At 40.9% G+C, this 18,585-nt stretch overlaps 1 long non-coding RNA gene and 1 pseudogene across 1 annotated transcript in view; one reads left to right on the forward strand and one right to left on the reverse strand.

The window, feature by feature from the left end:
* The window catches only part of LOC112915244 (uncharacterized), a 29,742-nt gene extending 16,439 nt beyond the window's left edge, over nt 1-13,303 (reverse strand). The window contains exon 1 of the long non-coding RNA XR_011997786.1: nt 13,220-13,303. This is a non-coding gene — a long non-coding RNA (uncharacterized lncRNA). The remainder of the gene's footprint in view (nt 1-13,219) is intronic.
* A 329-nt stretch (nt 13,304-13,632) lies between these two features.
* LOC140595856 (dynein light chain 1, cytoplasmic-like) lies at nt 13,633-13,864 on the forward strand (annotated as a pseudogene).
* The last annotated feature ends 4,721 nt before the right edge of the window (nt 13,865-18,585 follow it).

Consider the following 18,585-nt stretch of genomic DNA (forward strand, 5'->3'; position numbering starts at 1 on the left):
GTATTTTTTTAAAATGTAAAATGAATACCAAAAAAATGTATGATGAGCAAAATATCAAAATATTAAATAAAGATAAGCTGTTGTTGTTTACTACTCTGTGTCATTTTACAATGGAAACACTAGTTCCAGATCAGCCCACACTTCCCAGGCAGTGGGGCCATCGGGTCCCAGACCCAGTGACTCTATGAGGGCTGACAATGGTGTGAGAACAGATTAGACAACACAGGGTTTTATATATAGTCATTTTTTTTTAACTATAGAGCTGTATTAATTTGTTCCACTTGTCTCAGAATACGAGGGGATATTTTGGATAGTGTATGTGGAGGCACATTTGTCCTTTGGCCTCAGGCTCCAATATGGCTGGAAGGGTCGGCCACAAGGCTGTGGCTAAGGCAGTACTCCTGCTCACCTTGTATGAGAGCGCAGCAGGACATAGTGGGTAAGAACTCTGAATCAAACAGACTGAGCTGAGGTCCAGTTCCTCAACCATCCACTTCCAGTGAGCAGGTTACCCATCTTTTCTCAGGGTTGGCGCCCTCCCCGGGAACACATAGGCAGAAACACCACTTGCTTCCCAGGATTATTTGAGGATTAGATAAAGTATTGATCGTCACGCGTCCAATAAACATCTTCTGTGTATCGTATAATAGCTGGGACAGGCGAATAAGTTGATTGTGTTTTGTTGATGTATCTCCTAACCTAATGATTTGCCCATTCAATTGATGGTGTTGTTTGAAGAGGATCTTCTCAGCATACCAAAAAAAATCATTTATTAGTAATAAATGGTACTGTTACTTATTCTTTCCCTCCACAAGATTCTTATTGGTCTTTTTTTATTAATTTTTTTTTATTATTTATATAGTCACAGAGAGAGAGAGAGAGAGGCAGAGACACAGGCAGAGGGAGAAGCAGGCTCCATGCACCAGGAGCCCGACGTGGGACTCGATCCCGGGTCTCCAGGACCGCGCCCTGGGCCAAAGGCAGGTGCCAAACCGCTGCGCCACCCAGGGATCCCCTCTTATTGGTCTTTTTTTTTTTTTATTTTTTTTTTATTTTTTTTTTTATTGGTCTTTTAAAGTCCATTTTGATGGACGGGCTGGCTCAGTCAGTTGGACATCTGGCTCTTGGTTTCAGCTTGGGTCATGATCTTAGTGTCATGAAATAGAGCCCTGCATCAGACTCTGCACTCAGCAGGGAGTCTACTTGAGATTCTCTCCCTCCTTCCCTCCCTCCCCTTGTGCCCCCTCACCCCTGTGCTCTTGTGCGCTCTCTCTAAAAATAAATTTTAAAAAATCTTAAAGAAAAAAAATAGTAAAGCCCATTGTGTTGAGCAAAACCAATCCAAGACTGCAAAGTAACAGAGCCAAGTGGGGAAACATCAACCTATAATACACAAATCATGTACTTCCCTAATAAAAACAAGGTTTTTGCAGGTTTACTTTGTATCTACTGTGTGCTTTATGTGAGATGTTTAACAAACTCTAACCTTACACCAACCCAACAAAGTTTTGCAACTGACAGAAGGAAACCAAGAGAGGGGAAATAATGTAGCCAGCATAACATAACTAATAATGATAGAATGAAGATTTGATCATTGCTTTGCCACTGCTTGTTCATGCACTAGATATACTTCTTCTCTTATATGATCCTCTCTTTCTCCCAGGGATTACCATCAAAGAGAGATGAAAGCAATTATGTGGTCATAGTTCTCAGAGGCCGAAGTGCGTTTGTACCACTGCAGACCCATGTATATTTCCCCTCTGGTGAAATTTTCTGACTATAAGAGCCAATTTCAGGATCAAACCTTGGAATATAACAACTCAATAGTTGCTAAGAGAGGTTAAGCACAACTTCCTTTGTGTTCATCAAATAGGTTCAAAGTAACAAAGTTCATACCTTTTCAACAAGCCCTGAGAAATTCAGGGCTGCTAATGGAAGCTCATCAGGAAGAAAAATAAGTTGGGAAAAATACCTTTAATCATCACTTCAGAAGTAGGAAGGAGGTTAGGGACACATACAAATGAAAATATGTGAATAAACTCACTATAAATTCATTTGTGAACCAGGAGGTTAGAGCAGTGGGGCTGTTGATAGCACAGATGTTGTCTCATTCTTTTTCTGCCACTCAATCTACTTGGAGCTTTTCTTTTTGTTTTTTTTCTTTTTAATGCTCTAACACTGATGATATTGTTTAAAATCAGCCTGGGACTAGAGACAAAAATGCAGATGCAGTTATAGAAGCATGAACAGCTGAAGCATGAAACTAATACGATCAAGAAAAGTAATAGAAAAATCCTAGAGGCTGGTTTACCAAAAAAAGAAGACAATGCTGAATCAGAATCTTTACTGCTGGGTAAATGAGCTGGAAGGACCATTGCTGGAGGGGAAGTAATAATTATTCACACCAACATTTGCAGGGACACAGGTTAGCTGTGAGTGGTATACCTTTCCTTTAAGGCACCAGGCCAGAGCAAGGAGAGGGCATACTGCTTGGCTGTGACAGTCTTCATTTTTTCCCTACCATCCCCGTGGTGTGGTCAGAGGGATTTCTAGGACCTGGTTCCAAGTCTGAGATCAGAATTGGAACAGAACTCTTGCTACCTTCTGAGATACCACAAACCCAGCTGGAAGCCCTAAGCCTCTGTGACAGTGCCACATTCTGCTTGCTATGAGTTACATCCTCAAAGCCTTCCAAGGCTGCTGGCCAAGGCTGTTCACAGAGACGGGAGGCATCCTCACCAGGGCTGAGATGAGGATATGTTAGAAAATGCAGGACAGAGTATACCACTCCTCCCTCCTATAGACTCAGGGAGGAAAAGAAGCAGAACAAAATAGCAGCCAGAGGTTACTTTGCATTCTGGGCAAACTCCTAAGATGTGAGACCATCAGGCAGCAAAATGGGCCCTCCAGGCATCAGTAATGTGGTGAGGAGGAAGCACGAAGAGAAGTGAAGCAAAGGCAGTTCCCACGGCTTTATGTGTAGATTCCAAAAGTTACTGCCAGAACACTGAGTCCAGAGTCACAGGTGAATGCCCCATGTAAATACATTCTCCCTGGGCAGCCTCCCACATCAGCCTCACAGATTGCACACCTACAGGATCTCCTCCAGCACCAGCCACACCTGTGGCATCTGAGCTACTTCTTCTCCCCCTTTAGGCTGTGCTGGAACCTGACTTTATTGAACCAGCTTAAAAGTAACAAGGAGTGGAAGGGACAGATCCTGAGAATCAGCGTCAGCTTTCAAGGATGTGTGTCAGTCAAGGCCACCAGACCACCTTGTAGCCTGCTGGGGGCTGTCACTGTTATCCGGGGGGCTCCAGGGGAGCCTGGGGATTTGCTGTTTTTGGTGCATACCTCAAATGTCCCCATCCCAAGCTTCAGGGGCCCACTCCTTCCCTATCAGGACCTTGACTCTAACACAAGAGACCTTCCAGGGCTCTTCATCTAGCTTCGTTCATAGCTCTGCCTCCCCTATAACTATCCTTTAAATTCCACATGTCTTCCCTGAAGCTTGACAAGATGACAATCTCCTTCAGAGGTGTCAGAGACCTTCTCATTATAAATCATGTTGTAATTTGGACATCGATTGCACTGGCTTATTTTTTTAAGGCTTACAATGCCTTAACTGAAGCCATAGCACTCTACTCACCATCCTCATCACTGTCATGCCCCACATTACTCAATCTACATAGCTCCACAGGGCCCAGGGCTTCCCCTTCCACCTGCACAGAATTCTCTTCCACCTACATGGGAGGTAAGAGAAAGCCTGAATAATTGTAATACTGCTGCATGTCAGGGTGATCACCACCTCCCTTACCACAAACAATGGGATCCTTAGTCCCATCGGACTCCTGCGTAATCCAGCTGAAGCACTGCTGCCCTCCCCAACAGAACATTCACAAGATCCCTCCTGCACGTGTTCCCTTGGGTCCTGTATTCCTTTAGCATGTAAGCTATTGCTTCCTAGAGCAGAGACTTAGTCTGGGTTCCCCAGAAAGCAAAGCCTGAGCCAGATGATTTGTACACTAGCATTTAATTACAGGATAGGGTTCGAGGGAGCAAGAGTGAAGAATAAGCTGAGGGGAGCACAGAACAACTAAGCTGCCAATATGCATCATTCAATTGGCCACCATCAAGTGTGACTCATTGCTTGATTTGAAGACTGCATCTCCAAGAAGTTGTATAAGTACCACTTCAGTATCATCCACATTAGGGGAAAAGGTAAAGAATTTATCCACTGGTTCCCATGCCCGTTTGCTAAAAGCTCACTACTTCCATTTTCTAGAGAAGTGAGATGGATGCCCACTGCAGGGTTTGGCTAGAAGGTCCTGGAGAGGAACAAGGTGCAGTCACACTGTACCTGGGTGATGTCACTCAGGGTGCCACATAGCTGGAGCAAGAGACAGGTGAGACTGAGAAAATATGAACAGGAGCATAAGAGGGTGTAATGCAATTGGTTTTCCAAGCTTTGAAAAAAATAGAAAGGCAGCCTAACATCTAACAGGTCTAAGTGCAGCATCCATAATCTCTGGGCAATGATAAAACGGCAGTGGCACATGAAGAGAGAGAAACTCAGGTGTTCACAATCATGCAGAAAAGAACCAATCTTCTTTTGGGTACATGAGAAAAACAAAAAATATAAATTCCTCACCTGCATATGAAATAGCCATTTTTATGTGATCATCCCCAGCCCCATGGTTAGTTTTATCAATACTATATATTGAGAAATGTACTTGCCAGCACATCCATAAGGACTCTTGGCACTTCCTTTCTTCACCTTGAACATGACACTGAGTTCTTAAATAAAACAAGCTGCAGAGTTTGGAGGGTGCTATAGTTTACAGTTGTATTTATGGGAAGGTACCTACAGACAAACATGGTAAAAAACTAGGAGGGAAATGTAGCATGATAGTCTATCAGTGAAGTCATTGCCACCTCAAGTCACTTCTCTAAAATTAGTAAGTGCAGAGACCAGCTCACAGGCCAAATCTAGCCACCACCTATTTTGTAAATAACTATTACTGGAGCAGAGACATACTCATTGGCTTGAGTATTGTGTGTGGTGGCTTTCCTCACCATAACAGCAGAGTTGAGTAGTTGTGACAGAGACCATATGGCCCATTAGACCATAAGTCTAAAATATTCACCACCTTCCTTCACAGGAAAAGTATGCTGACCCCTGGCCTAGATCAAAGACTATAAGCTTCCTCTCACAAACAGGATCTCCAACTTAGCAGTAAGCCAAGGCTGGTATGATCCCTCAGCCAAGAACAAGAAAATTCCATGTCTTAATCACCATGCTGTGTCACCAGAGATTCATGGAGTGAAAACAAACACAAGGAGACATGGTGACTTCCCTTTCCTTTCACTAAGAACACATGATTCTTCTGTCCAAACTCATGTGTGTGTGTTTTTTTTAAGATTTTATTTATTTACTCATGAGAGACACAGAGAGAGAGAGAGACAGAGGCAGGGGGAGAAGCAGGCTCCATGCAGGGAGCCCAACGTGGGACTCGATCCCAATCTCCAGGACCATGCCCTGGGCCAAAGGTGGCGCTAAACCACTGAGCTGCCCAGGCTACCCCAAACTCATGTTTAAAATGCTGCTCCACACACCTAGCCCTGACTAAACTCAGGTTGTACCCAGGTAATCCCAGGAATTGGGATGATGAAAGGTAGGTGCTGAGGAGGAAAGGGGAATTCTCTTTTTAACAGGCTAAGTAAATAACAGTTCTCATGCTTCATGTAACCAAGCTCAAGAACCAAGCTCAAGAACCCATGTGTTTATGGATGTCTATGAAGTTGAGCCCAGTTCTAACTTCCTCCCTGGGTATAATTTCAGTGCTCTGACAGATAAACCAACTTATTCAAGGCACTGGGGGCCTCATCTCATTAGTGCTTCTCAATAAATAATGTTCTTCTGTATTCTTAATTAATTCCAACTCAACTTCTACAAGAAGAAAAGCAAGATAGCCAAAAACATGCTTTTTGGCAAAGAACAAAATATGGGGAGATGCAAATTTTGCCAGATGGCAAAATCCCAGAATTTTAATTTGTTGATTCATTGACAGGCATAATTAACCACATAACTTACTAAACTATGATGGAACTACAGAAGAATCCTGCCATGTTTGCATATTCAGGAGCATAATGGGCCAAACTGCATTCCCACAAACATGACAATAGATAGAAAAATCCTGCTTACTGGGGCATAGTAATGGCATTCTTACTGATTTCTCTGCTTTCCATCTTCTTGCTTCCCAATTCTACATACATTTCAACTGTGTTATGTTTCTAAAACATACACTGGAGTATTGGAGTTCCCTTGCTTTGAAATTTTGTAACATCTGCCTCCTTGTTACCTATGAAGACAGTCCAGGCTTCTTATCAAATGAGGTTCTCCACAGTAATCTTACTGTGGAAACCTGAGCCACCAGCTCCATCTCTACTATTTCAAGCACGGCCTTTACTCTGGGTGGATGTCACACTGTTCCTTGCTTGGTCCACAAACATGGTAAATACATGCACCTGGACAGGTCACCAGGCCACACAGCTAGTGTTCTACCCACAAAGCGTGGAGGGAAGCCTGATGTTGTAAATGGACTGTTCAAAGATATTATATGTCTCATTTCTCAGTGCTCCAAAAGCTCCAGCAGCCTAGACCAAAGAAGCAAGCCCGGTATTGCCCTCTAGCTGCCACTAGATCAAACACAGTCCTTCAAATGACCATCTCTCCTTGCTGTGACTGATAGGACCCTCATTCCCTTGCTTTATGCCCATTAATTTCTATTGGGGATATAGTCTGATGGCTCTTGGTCTTGGTCTATCTCCATCTGGATAGTTGGGTAGATGGGTAGGTACATACATATATACGTACATACATACATACAGATATTTCACCCAGTGAGGCAGCTGAGAGGTCCAGAGGATCTGCAGCATATTCAACAAGATTCATTTATTCATTCAACAAACATTTTAAAGCACTTACTATATGCCAGACCCTGTACAATGACTGTCTGAGTAGTCACTACTGTATATATACTATCGATGTGCACAGTGAATGAATTCGTACCCTCAGGAAGTTCACAGTCTTCTGATTAGCAACCCCGGCCATTTTCAATATCTATGCTGTTTTCCCAGCTTTTGTATATGTGCTGGAAGCAACAGGACAAACCCCCAAATACCCAGTGTCTAAGAATCTCCAAGCCATCCTATGGGTGAATGGACTGGTCAAAAATGAGGAGGTCTCATTGGACTATATAGGCACCAAGAGGCCAATTCCATTATATCACAGCAGTAAGCACAGAATCACAGGGCAATTAGGCTCAAGCCTAAAATAATTTTCTCCAAATTTTTTGTCACAAATGCTATCTTGCCACTAACATCTCAGGAGAAATGTATCCAGGATCATGCATCTGCTACTCAGTGGCTCCTCATTTCAAAGTTTCAGAAATTGGGGTATATGAGAATTCATAAGGAAAAAAGACCATCAACTTTCCCCACTGGTCATCTAATTTACACTATGGGTAAGTGTGATGGCCTACAACCTTAGATCCCTACCAGGAGTTCTTCCTTCACCAACTAAATGTAAACTCTGCTACTAACTTTGATTTTAAAATGCTAGTTGAATCATGTGTTCTCCCTACCTAGTAGCCTTCAAAGGCTCCTCATTGTCTTCTACCCAAAAGCCTCACTCCAGTGTTAAGGCCTCCATAACCTGGCCCCAAACTCATACAAACCTCTTGTACTTATCCCCACTATTACCTAACAAACTGTGTCCTTTTCTATGATGAGCCTCTTAAAATTCCCTTTCCTTTTCTTGCACGCATCAAAATTCCCTAAATCACTCAAAATCTATCCCAAGTGCCATTGCCACAGGCCTTCCCTTACATGACAACCAATATAAAGTGATCTTTTCCTGGCAGGAGCATCAGCTTTGCTATTGGTGCTGCTCATTACACACTACCATCCTGCTGGTCAGCTTCTCATGTGTATCTTATCTCCAAATACCATTGCAAGAACCTTTTGAATGCAGTAATCATGTATCATCATTTTTACACTTAGCATCTACAATGATACCCTGTTGGCATGCTTGAGAAAAGGGGAAGACCTATATTTCTCATAGAAAGAATATTTAAAATTCCAGATTATTCCTACTGAAGAGAATGGAGATGATGGGGTCTGAGTCCACACAGAGCTCCCTTGGGCGACCTTTTGGCTACTTCTCTAGGACTCCTAACTCAGAACAAAGCCAGAGAACAAAATCCCAAGTGCCAAGTTCCTCCTAATGATCCATATGGCAAAGAGCCGAGTTTTGGGATGTACCCCTTAATTCTAGACTTCTCCCATTCAGTGAAATCAGGCCTCTTATTCATATTTATATAAGAGAAGAGATGCAGGTTAAAATAAGTATACTGAATTATGTGTGTACACAAGTTCACTTCCTCTGCATAAAATGACACACCCCCAACAACACATTCCTTTACTGGAAGCTCCATAGCACTTGAATTAAGATTCAAAGAATCTTAATAGCATAGCATAGAAGACAGCTCCATAGGATCTTTTCCTTTAACGAAAAAAAAAATTAACCTTTGCACATCAACTGAAAATTTCCCAAAGCCTAGAACCTGATTATGCCTAAACTCCATGAATTATTCATGCTGCTTCAAGTGAGAAAGATCAGATTTAATTATGTTCTGAGGGGGCATCTTCCCTAGCATTAAATGGAAAATATCCTCATTTGTCTACTGAGCTGTTTTAAGAACAGGTTATCGTGGGCTTTCTACAGAACTGTATATGCTGAGAAACAAAAGAGGGTTCACTGGATCAGCAGAAGGGAAATAAATATGAAACCAGAGAGTCTTTTCCATATCCACATGGAGACTGTTTCTATTAAACTCAGGCAAGAATGACACCAATACCAACACATGCAAACCCTAATAAATTAGCTGCACCCAATTATTAAGAAGGCAGCCTTAGGTCATAAAAACGATTTTGTGAAATTGATCTTAAATGAAAAATGTGTAATTACACTTAAAGCAGTTACAGGCTGCTAGTCAATGAAAAATTTATATTTCCCGTGGAGTTGTACCACTTTCTGTGCATATAAAATTAGTTGGATTGGGAGAACTTATATTACAATCGGAAGTGGTTCAAGAGACAGAAACATTTTTCAATATACTTTTCTAAATGATGCCACAATCTGGCCAGCTATGCACCCAATGTGCATGTTACAATTTTATTGCCTTTGGCCAAAAGCCACTGGAAGACCAAGCACTCAGAATTCTAAGCAAGAAATTCACAGTATTTTTTAAAGCCATGAAGGCATTTTTTTCCTACATTCCTTTTGTTATTTTTTTCCTTAAGATCTGAAAGACTTAAGTTTTTAGTAAAAGCAAAAATAACCTATAGAGAAAGAATGCATATAGATGAAGAGTCATGGGATCCATCTTTGATTCATCTCTTACCCTTGCCATCCCCTTCCTATCCATTACAAATTTCTGTAGGTTCTAATTCCAAATTTATCTCAAAAGCATACAGCCCTTTCCATCTCCACTGCTGCCACTCTGGCCAAAGCCACTAGGGCACCAATTTCTTGACTGGCCTTTTTCCTTCTGCTCTTGACCCCTCTAACTTATTCGTCCTACAATAGGCTGAGAGATCCTTTCAAAAATGTAATCAGATCATTTTATGGCTCTCCCTCAGACCTTTCACAGGTTTTTCATCACCCATTAAATAAAATTCCTCTTGTAACCTATTAGGACTTGCTTGATCTGGCCTCTGGCCCCCTCCTTAACAACGTCTCTTTATTCTTGCTCCCCCCACGCCCCCAACCATGACCATCACACTGGTCTCCTTTCCATTTCTGAAGCTCTTCTACCTCCAGGGCTTTGTGCTTACCTTCAGGCATTTCTTCTGGAACACACTGTGCTTGACTTATGATATCTGAGTCTCCCGCTTATTTCCTGTAGAGTCATCATTTTATTAATTTGTTTAGTTGTTGTGGTCTGTTTTAGCCTTCAGTGAATGCAAAACTATTGAGTGAACAAAATAATATATTTCAGAAATGGTAAATTCATGAAGAAATACTTGCATACATAAGCAAACAGCTTAAGGGAAGTTCAGATTTAAGTTAACAATTCCCGGCCAGAATAGAACTAGACCCTCTCAGGGCTACAGTTTCTACTTTTTAATTGCACTAAAAATTACATTGTGTTAGCAATTTTTCATTTCTTCTCTGCTTAAAGACACTATACTAAAGAAGAAATTCATGCTACTAATAAATGTATGCAATTTTTGGCCTTTTTTATATTGAGCATTTCAAAATTTAAGTTTCACATTAATTTCACCAGAGACAGCCATTTAAAAGGCTAATCTGTTTTGTCTTTTGGTCACCCTTTAGTAATCTTATAGGGCTTGGCTGAAATAGTCCCACGAGGTAAATATTAAACATTGTTTTTAATACCAGAGGACAGAACCAAGTAGTCTATCCACAACACCTACCAACAAATCATACATAGGCTTGTCATATTTAGAAATTGAGGAGATGCAAAGAAATACAAAATAGAGTTGCAGGGATCCCTGGGTGGCGCAGCGGTTTAGTGCCTGCCTTTGGCCCAGGGCGCGATCCTGGAGACCTGGGATCGAATCCCACGTCAGGCTCTGTGCATGGAGCCTGCTTCTCCCTCTGCCTATGTCTCTGCCTCTCTCTCTGTGTCTCTCTCTGTGACTATCATAAATAAATAATTAAAAAAAAATTTTTTTTAAATAGAGTTGCACCTATAGTGGATCTTCCAACCCATCCTTGTCCTTGAGACAAAACAAAGATGGGAGGAAGATGGAAGAAAGAAAGAATTAGGACTCAAGAGGAAGTCACCCTTGGAGGGGGTGAGGTTGGGACAACCACATTGCCTTTATAGAATGGGAAGGCTGCAGATAGGAAAGGAGAGCAGGAAACATTACAAAAAGGGGAGACACAGTGACCCCAGGTGACAAATGCATGTACAAAGCAGTGAGTAACTTGGTCTGACTGGAGTAGAGTCAAAACTGGGGAAAGGAGCACCTGGGTGACTCAGTGGTTGAGCATCTTCTTTAGGCTCAGGGCGTGATCTTGGGTCCCAGGATTGAGTCCCACATCAGACTCCCTGCAGGGTGCCTGCTTCTCCCTCTGCCTTTGTCTCTGCCTCTCTCTGTGTGTCTCTCATGAATAAATAAATAAAACCTTAAAAAAAAAAAAAAGAATGGGGAACTGGTTGACATGTTCAAGGTTACAAAAACAATTTAGATAAATAATGAGGACAAGAACTTTCTGGATTCCTGCAACTCACTTGGATCTCTGGACCATTTTACCAATAGTTGTTAAGATCAGTGGTAGTTTGTTACATGAGCAGCTGCAGAAACAAGATGCCGGTCATATAACCATTAGAAGAACTTCTTAGACAAAATAAAGTCTGAGAATATTCACAAGGAGAGGAATCCTAAACCATCCGTTGGAAGTAGGCCCTGGGGTCAATTTATATCTGTTCCATATCTTGTAACCATGCTACTTAGTATTTTGTAACCAAAAGAAATGTGTCCTTGCTAAATTATTTGTAATATGTCCCCTTAAGATATCAAGACTTCAAAACTTTAACAGTATCTCCTGTGGAATGTAACCATTAATCTCACACATACTAATTGGTTGTCATGGGAAACTGTATTCAAGCTTGTATCTATAAATGCCATAGAAAATTCCTTCAGTCCTTTGTTAGGAGGAAGAGCCTCAAGTCTCTGTGTCCCACTTGTTTTCCTTTGGGCCTGACTGAATTAAATAAATCAGTGGCTCTAATGCATCTTCTTTAAAAAATGACATATGATTTTATTTTTGTCAATACACACAGACACACACACACACACACACACACACACACACACACACACCAGACATCAGAACAGAGGGGAGCAGAACAGAGAGAGAATTTACAAAATACTCTAGTATTTTACAAAATACTAGAGACTGGGTAGCTTAAACAACACTTATCTCTCATGGTTCTAGAGGATGGTAAATCCAAGTCAAGGTACCAGAAGATTCAGTTCTCAAGGGCTCTCTTTCTGGCCTTCTTGCTATTCTCACTTAGCAGAGAGGGAGGTGGTGCTCTGGTCTCTTCCTTTTCTTATAAGAGCACAAATCCAATCTTCCCCCACCTCGAGTCATTATCTAAATCTAATTGTCTCCTAAGGGTCCAACCTCCAAATACTAGAGATTAGGATTTCAACATATAAATTGGGGGGGGCAGGGGCACAAACATTCAAGCCATACCAGCAAGCTAACCTCAGACCCAATTCAGTCTCAGATTATTGAGCAGATAATCATGCCATGGTTACGAATCTCAAGGGAGGACTCTAAAAGCTTTTGCCCACCGTATCTTGGTAAGAGAGTCATCAAGAAGAACACAATTCAGTCAAGCACTAGATGGAACAGTGCTTTACTTACAAAGGGAATAGACGGCATAAGATCAGCTACAATACTGGGCTCAGTTCCCCATGGCCAAAAGGCTCTCCCTGAGGCCAGCATAGGGCAATCTGCCTAAGTACACCCATCTGTGCACAGTACAAAGATCCTGTCCCCTCCCCACAGAGAACAGATATTGAAAGTAGAAAGAGTTAGAAGTCTCTAGAAAAAGAAAGACAAGACACAGCTTTTGGACACAAGAGAAGTCATTTTAGGCCTCCAGCTATTTTCTGTGATCTACACCCTAACAGCTCCACTTGCCCAAACACACTTCTTATAGAATCTGCTAGGAGGTGTCAGACTTACAAAAGCCTCAGTAGTTAAGGATTTTAAGGGAGCAAAGGGAATGTAAAAGATTAACAGACGCTACCAGGCCAGGAAAGAGCCTAACCATATCAGAGACAACAAATTAGTGGTAGAAACTCCCAGTGCTGTTTCCAAAGCAAGCAAGGGCCCTGCATTCCTAACCAGTAAGAGGTCCAAGACCTCAACTGGTTTGTACCATTCTTGAAGACTACCCATAGCCCCTTCCTCTTGCCTGAGAGTTACCTCTGCTTCAATTATAATGTTAAAGTTTCTGACCAAGGAGGAGTACAACCCTCATTAGCATAACACACTATACATGTATAGGCAGATTTCCTAAGTGTGGATACACAACCTCTACATGCAATGACAAAGCTCCCCTCTCTGAATATTCCTCCTAACCCTAAATAAAAGAAACCCACTCACCCTCATTCAGGGAGCCACAGCTTGGAAGTTATTCCTCAGGATCTTCTTATTTGTTGCAAATGAAGTTTCCTCTGTAATCTCTATCTGTAACTCACCAAGGAGCAAACTCAGGTTAGTTCAGTCACAATATGACAGTGGAGTTGGCCAGGAGGTATATGACCCACATTCTTTAAGCAGAGACAAAAGAATATTCAATAAGCATGAAAAAGGTACTAAAGCTGGCATAGGTTGAGTGGGATCCTTATCTCTTGGTAAAAAAAAAAAAAAAAAAAAAGGATTTTAAGCCCAAATGTGCCACAAGTACTGATGTGCTTCAGTAGCTATGGCAGCTCAGCTTCCGCTGGATCTGAGCATCGCCAGCCCCTCCTCCAGGATACATTTACCAGCAGTCCACTCCCTGCTCCTTAGTAACCATGTGCAACCAAAGGCTGTGATCAAAACCAATTATGTCAAAGAAGATGCAACAGGACTTGGTGTTGGAGAAATACAACAGGGAGGGACACTGCGGCCCATATGAAGAAGGAGTTCGACAAGAAGTACAGCCCCACCTGGTTCCGCATCATGGGAAGGAACTTTGGTGGTGATGTGACACAGGAAGCCAAACACTTCATCTACTTCTACCTGGCCCAAGTGTCCATTCTTTAACTCAATTCTAGTTAAAAGCATGAACCATGTCATACACCCAATGATCCATCTGAATACAAGCACTGCAGTCCAAATTCCAAATACCAGCGACTGAAATCTTCAGCCTTGCCTCAGGAAGCACCTCCATCTCTGAGCCTTTACTGAGTTGTTTTGTGCAGGGCATTCTCTGTATGAATTTGTTATGGTTATGCAATTAGCAAAACAGCTTACATTTGTATTGATTTTCTATTCCATCCTCTGCCCCATGGTTTTTTTTTTCTCCTTAAATTCCATTCTTTAAAATAAATAAATAAATCTGGGGCATCTGGGTGGTTCAGTGGGTTAAGTATCTGCCTTCGGCTCAGGTCATGATCCTTGGGTCCTGGGATCAAGTCCCATAGTGGGCTCCCTGCTCAGCAGGGAGTTTGCTTCTCCTTCTACCCCTCCTTCCTGCTTGTGCGCTCTCTCTCTCTCTCTCAAATAAATACATAAAATCTTTAAAACAATAACAGCAAAATAAATCTGTTGAAGTAAAAAAGAAAGAAAGGAAGTAGTCTAAGTAGTTCGAGAACCATTCTTATGTGACCAAGTGGGTGACAAAAGACAGCATGCATGAGATTGCTTTCCCTAACCCAGGTCTTTGCAAACCCTGGCACCTTACTTACCTGCATAGCAGATGCACACACATGTAACATACACCCACTTTTACAAAGAAATTCTCTGGGGAAAAAAACATTCAAGTACTTTCAACATACATATATTTTAAAATACCTTAAAGTGGTTTTATAAGAGAAAAATGTTTTGTTTACAAAAGTATAGTGTATTTTATACTAATTGGGGCGGGGGGGACAGGGGAAGGGAGAAAGGTATAAAATAGCCAAACCTACTGGCATTGGAGCACCTGGGTAACTCAGTCAGTTAAGCAGCTGCCTTCAGCTAAGGCCATGATCCTAGAATCCTGGGATCAAGCCTGCATTGAGCTCCACTCAGGGAGTCTGCTTCTCCCTCTCCCTCAGAAGCCCCCCTCCCCGTGCCACTCCCCCCCCCCCGCCCCCCACCTCTGCTCATGCTCTCAGGAGCATTCTCATGCTCTCTCTCTCTCTCTCTCTCTCTCAAATGAATAAATTTTAAAAATTATTGGCATCAGAAAATACTAGTACATGGTTAAGGTTGTACCAGCAAAATATTTAAATTGAAATTTTTAAGGGAATAACCTAGATGGCCTTAATCAGCTGTGTAGGCCTACAGATGGTTACTTTTATTGAAACTACAGATGGGAGGTGAAAATTCTATCTTTTTCTGTGGTGTTTTTGTAGGATGGAGATAACTTTTGACTCCATGAGGAGTGGGTGGGGTAGGAAATTGGTTCTCAAGCACCGACATATGTGATACACTAAAGATTGAAGAAACTCTTTCCCTTATCTCTTCCTGACAGGGCCAACCAAGAACAATAGAACCTTGGATAGAACATCCCAAAAAGGCAATCTATCAACTCCCAGGACTGTCTTTTTTGTTGTTTTCCATCTTTATTCACCTCTCACTTACCCATATCAATGGAGAGAAATCATTCAGTGGACTCATCATCCAAAGAGGCTAGAGGTGGAGACCAAGTGCTCAAGTATAAGCAAACAGAACCAAATGAGATCCAAGGTCCTAATAGGCCAGTGGGAAAAAGAACACCTGGGAAAACCTACTACTCATGTGTCTTTCTTTTTATAGGGTGCCAGTAGCTTTAGCTAATAGAGGGAGCCAAGAAAGTCACCAACCTGATTAGTATACTTTTCTCTCAATAAATGGAAGGAAAAGAAAGAGGTTAGGCAAAATTTGAAACACATTTTTGGGTTCCATATGTTTAGTGACAAAGAATAATAAAAGAATCATACACTTTAGCAGAGTTTGGTTGGTGAAAAAAAATAACCACTATCATAATTCCTTTGCCAGGTTTTCCTGAACTAAGTGGTAGGTGAACTTTTAGACACTGTTTGCAGATGAGCTTATTGATAGACATTCTGGGTAGAATCCAGTATGAGAAAATGAATAAAGTAGTATGGCCTCATGGGGGATTCTTTTTAAGGGAATGTCCTCTACCTAGTGGGAAGGGGAATCAGGGACCAAGCAATGTTGTACAAACTATTTAAACTAGGGCCTCCTAATGAGGACTCTCAAGTGTGTGAGCTTAGGATGGTCTTTAGATGAAGTACTGCCACTGGCAACCTCAGACACTATACTGCACTGGTAACTTCAACAGAGCTCATAGTTACTTCATACCCAACAGTAAGGACTCAGGATTCCTAGCACTTAGAAAGAACAGCCACATTATCCTCCTTAATAAACTCAGGTATTTTCTCAGCTTCCAAATAATTTCCTCTAAGCCAGAGGGAGAAAAGTTATTGAGAAGGGAGATGTTCCTGCCATTTCTTTTGTACAAGGTGTAGTGATTTTGGCTTATTGCTTAAGTCATTAATTTCCCATCATTTTCCAATGAGACTTTCATTTCATTAAAGGTAATAATAGTTGACAATCTATTACTGTCCCTTTTGCCCTGAATTATTATTGCTATATTTTCCCATAGAGTATAAAAATAAAATATACACACTGCCATAGATCATCAATTCAAAGCTAGGTGCTCAAGAATTTTATTATCCAATGGAATACTCTATAGGGAGCTGTATTTCCCTTCTTGGTTATTCTAATATGCTCCAGGTGTCCAGAAAAGGGGAATTAACATGTCACTCCAAAGTTCATCTACATTACTGTTGTTTGAAATAAACACAGTGCTGGAGCAATTGAAACTCTTAAAGCTTCTCCAAGGTAGACTGGAGAAAATGTCTTTTCTCTGAGACCCTGCCAGACTCTCCTAAATAAAGAAGATCTTACACTAGCAAAACATAAATCATTTTTTAGGGCATCGAGTACAGGAGGGTAGGAAATGTTTACTGTTTGATCTTGGGCAAGATATTTAAATTCTCTAAATCTACTTTCCCATCTTTAAAAGAGTAAGAATAATAATACCTACCCCAAAGCACTTACCCCAAGATCTGGCAGTTTAAGACAATAAACACTACTTGTTATTATCATTTTATCATTATTTCCTATGGGAAATCAGAATTATATGAAGTTAAAGACACCTCATTGAATCTTGAACAACAAGCTAAGAAGTCTGATTTCAGAAGGCAAGCAAGGAACCAGGAAAGATTTTTAAAATAGGAGTGACATGGGTACCTAGGTAGTTCAGTCGGTTAAGCATGACTTTGGCTCAGGTCATGATCTCAGGTTCCTGGGATTGATCCCTATGCTCAGCTCCCCACCTAGTGGGAAGTCTGCTTCTTACTCTCCTCTCTCTGCCCCTCCCGCTGCTCATGCTCTTTCTCTCTCAAATCAATAAATAAATCATCTTAAAAAAAAATAGAAGTGACATGATCATATCTGAGTCTTAGAAAGAAAACAGAACCAAACCCTGAAAAATACAAGATGACTGTACTATAGAGACATAAATTAAAATGGTTAATTTTTCATTTTGTCCATTTCTCAAAATGGCCCAAAGCTATTAGCATATTTCCTTCTTGGGTATAATCAACTCCTTGTCTTAAATACTATAAAGTGTCTATATTGACAATTTATTTTTTCTGCCAATGGCTATTTAATGTCAGTGGCTCAAATAGGCAGGGGCTTTACCAATCTTTTAATCAGTAATCTCCTGTAATAGGCATTAGCACAATGTTATTGATTCTTAATGGTCAAGTGGCTCTCAGCCTGACTATATTTGCATGTCATTTCAGCTGGCCAAGTTATCTTAAGACACCTTAGAAAGAAAGAAATCACAGATTTAAAATACATTTTTAAATGTTAATTTAAAATAGAATATGAACTGTTTTTGAAAAGGAAAATCTTCAGCACTTTTTAACCTATCATATCATAGAAATACCTAATAAGATAATACTCAGTGTTGGAGAGCACACAGAAAAATAAGCATAACCATATATTTTGGTAAGGATATAAACTTAACTCCGTTTTTATGGAAGGTAATTTACTAATGTGTACGAAGTTTTACACACACAACCTTTGGCCCAATAATTCTACTTTTAAGAATTTGTCGGGATCCCTGGGTGGCTCAGTGGTTTAGCGCCTGCCTTTGGTCCAGGGCGCGATCCTAGAGTCCCGGGATCGAGTCCCACTTCGGGCTCCTGGCATGGAGCCTGCTTCTCCCTCCTCCTGTGTCTCTGCCTCCCTCTCTCTCTATGTCCAACATAAATAAATAAATAAATAAATCTTTAAAAAAAAGAAAAAAAAAAGAATTTGTCCTCAGTAAGTAAGCACAAATAGGCACATAGATTTAGCTATCAAGATGTTAATTATTAATTATAATACTAACAACACAGAACTATCTGAATATCTACCAAGAAATAATAGGATAAACCAAACTGACTCACAGACCAAGTCTAACCCATGAGCTAAAAATAGATTCAACATTTTTAATGATTGAAATAAATCAAAAGAAAATATTTCATAACACATAAGAAGCATAGGAAATTTCAGTTTCAATGTCTATAAATAAAGTTTTACTGGAACACAACCACTTACTAACATGTTTGTTTGCACTATAACAGCAGTTGGGTAAATGCAACAGACTTTATGGCCCCCAAAGGCTAAAATATTTACTGTCTTGCTCTTTGCATAAAAAATTTGCCAACCTCTAGGTTAAATAAACCATGGTCTAATCATAGCATAAATTTACACAGCTA

The sequence above is a fragment of the Vulpes vulpes genome, chromosome 16 (genome assembly GCF_048418805.1).
Source record: "Vulpes vulpes isolate BD-2025 chromosome 16, VulVul3, whole genome shotgun sequence".
In the NCBI taxonomy this organism is placed as follows: domain Eukaryota; kingdom Metazoa; phylum Chordata; class Mammalia; order Carnivora; family Canidae; genus Vulpes; species Vulpes vulpes.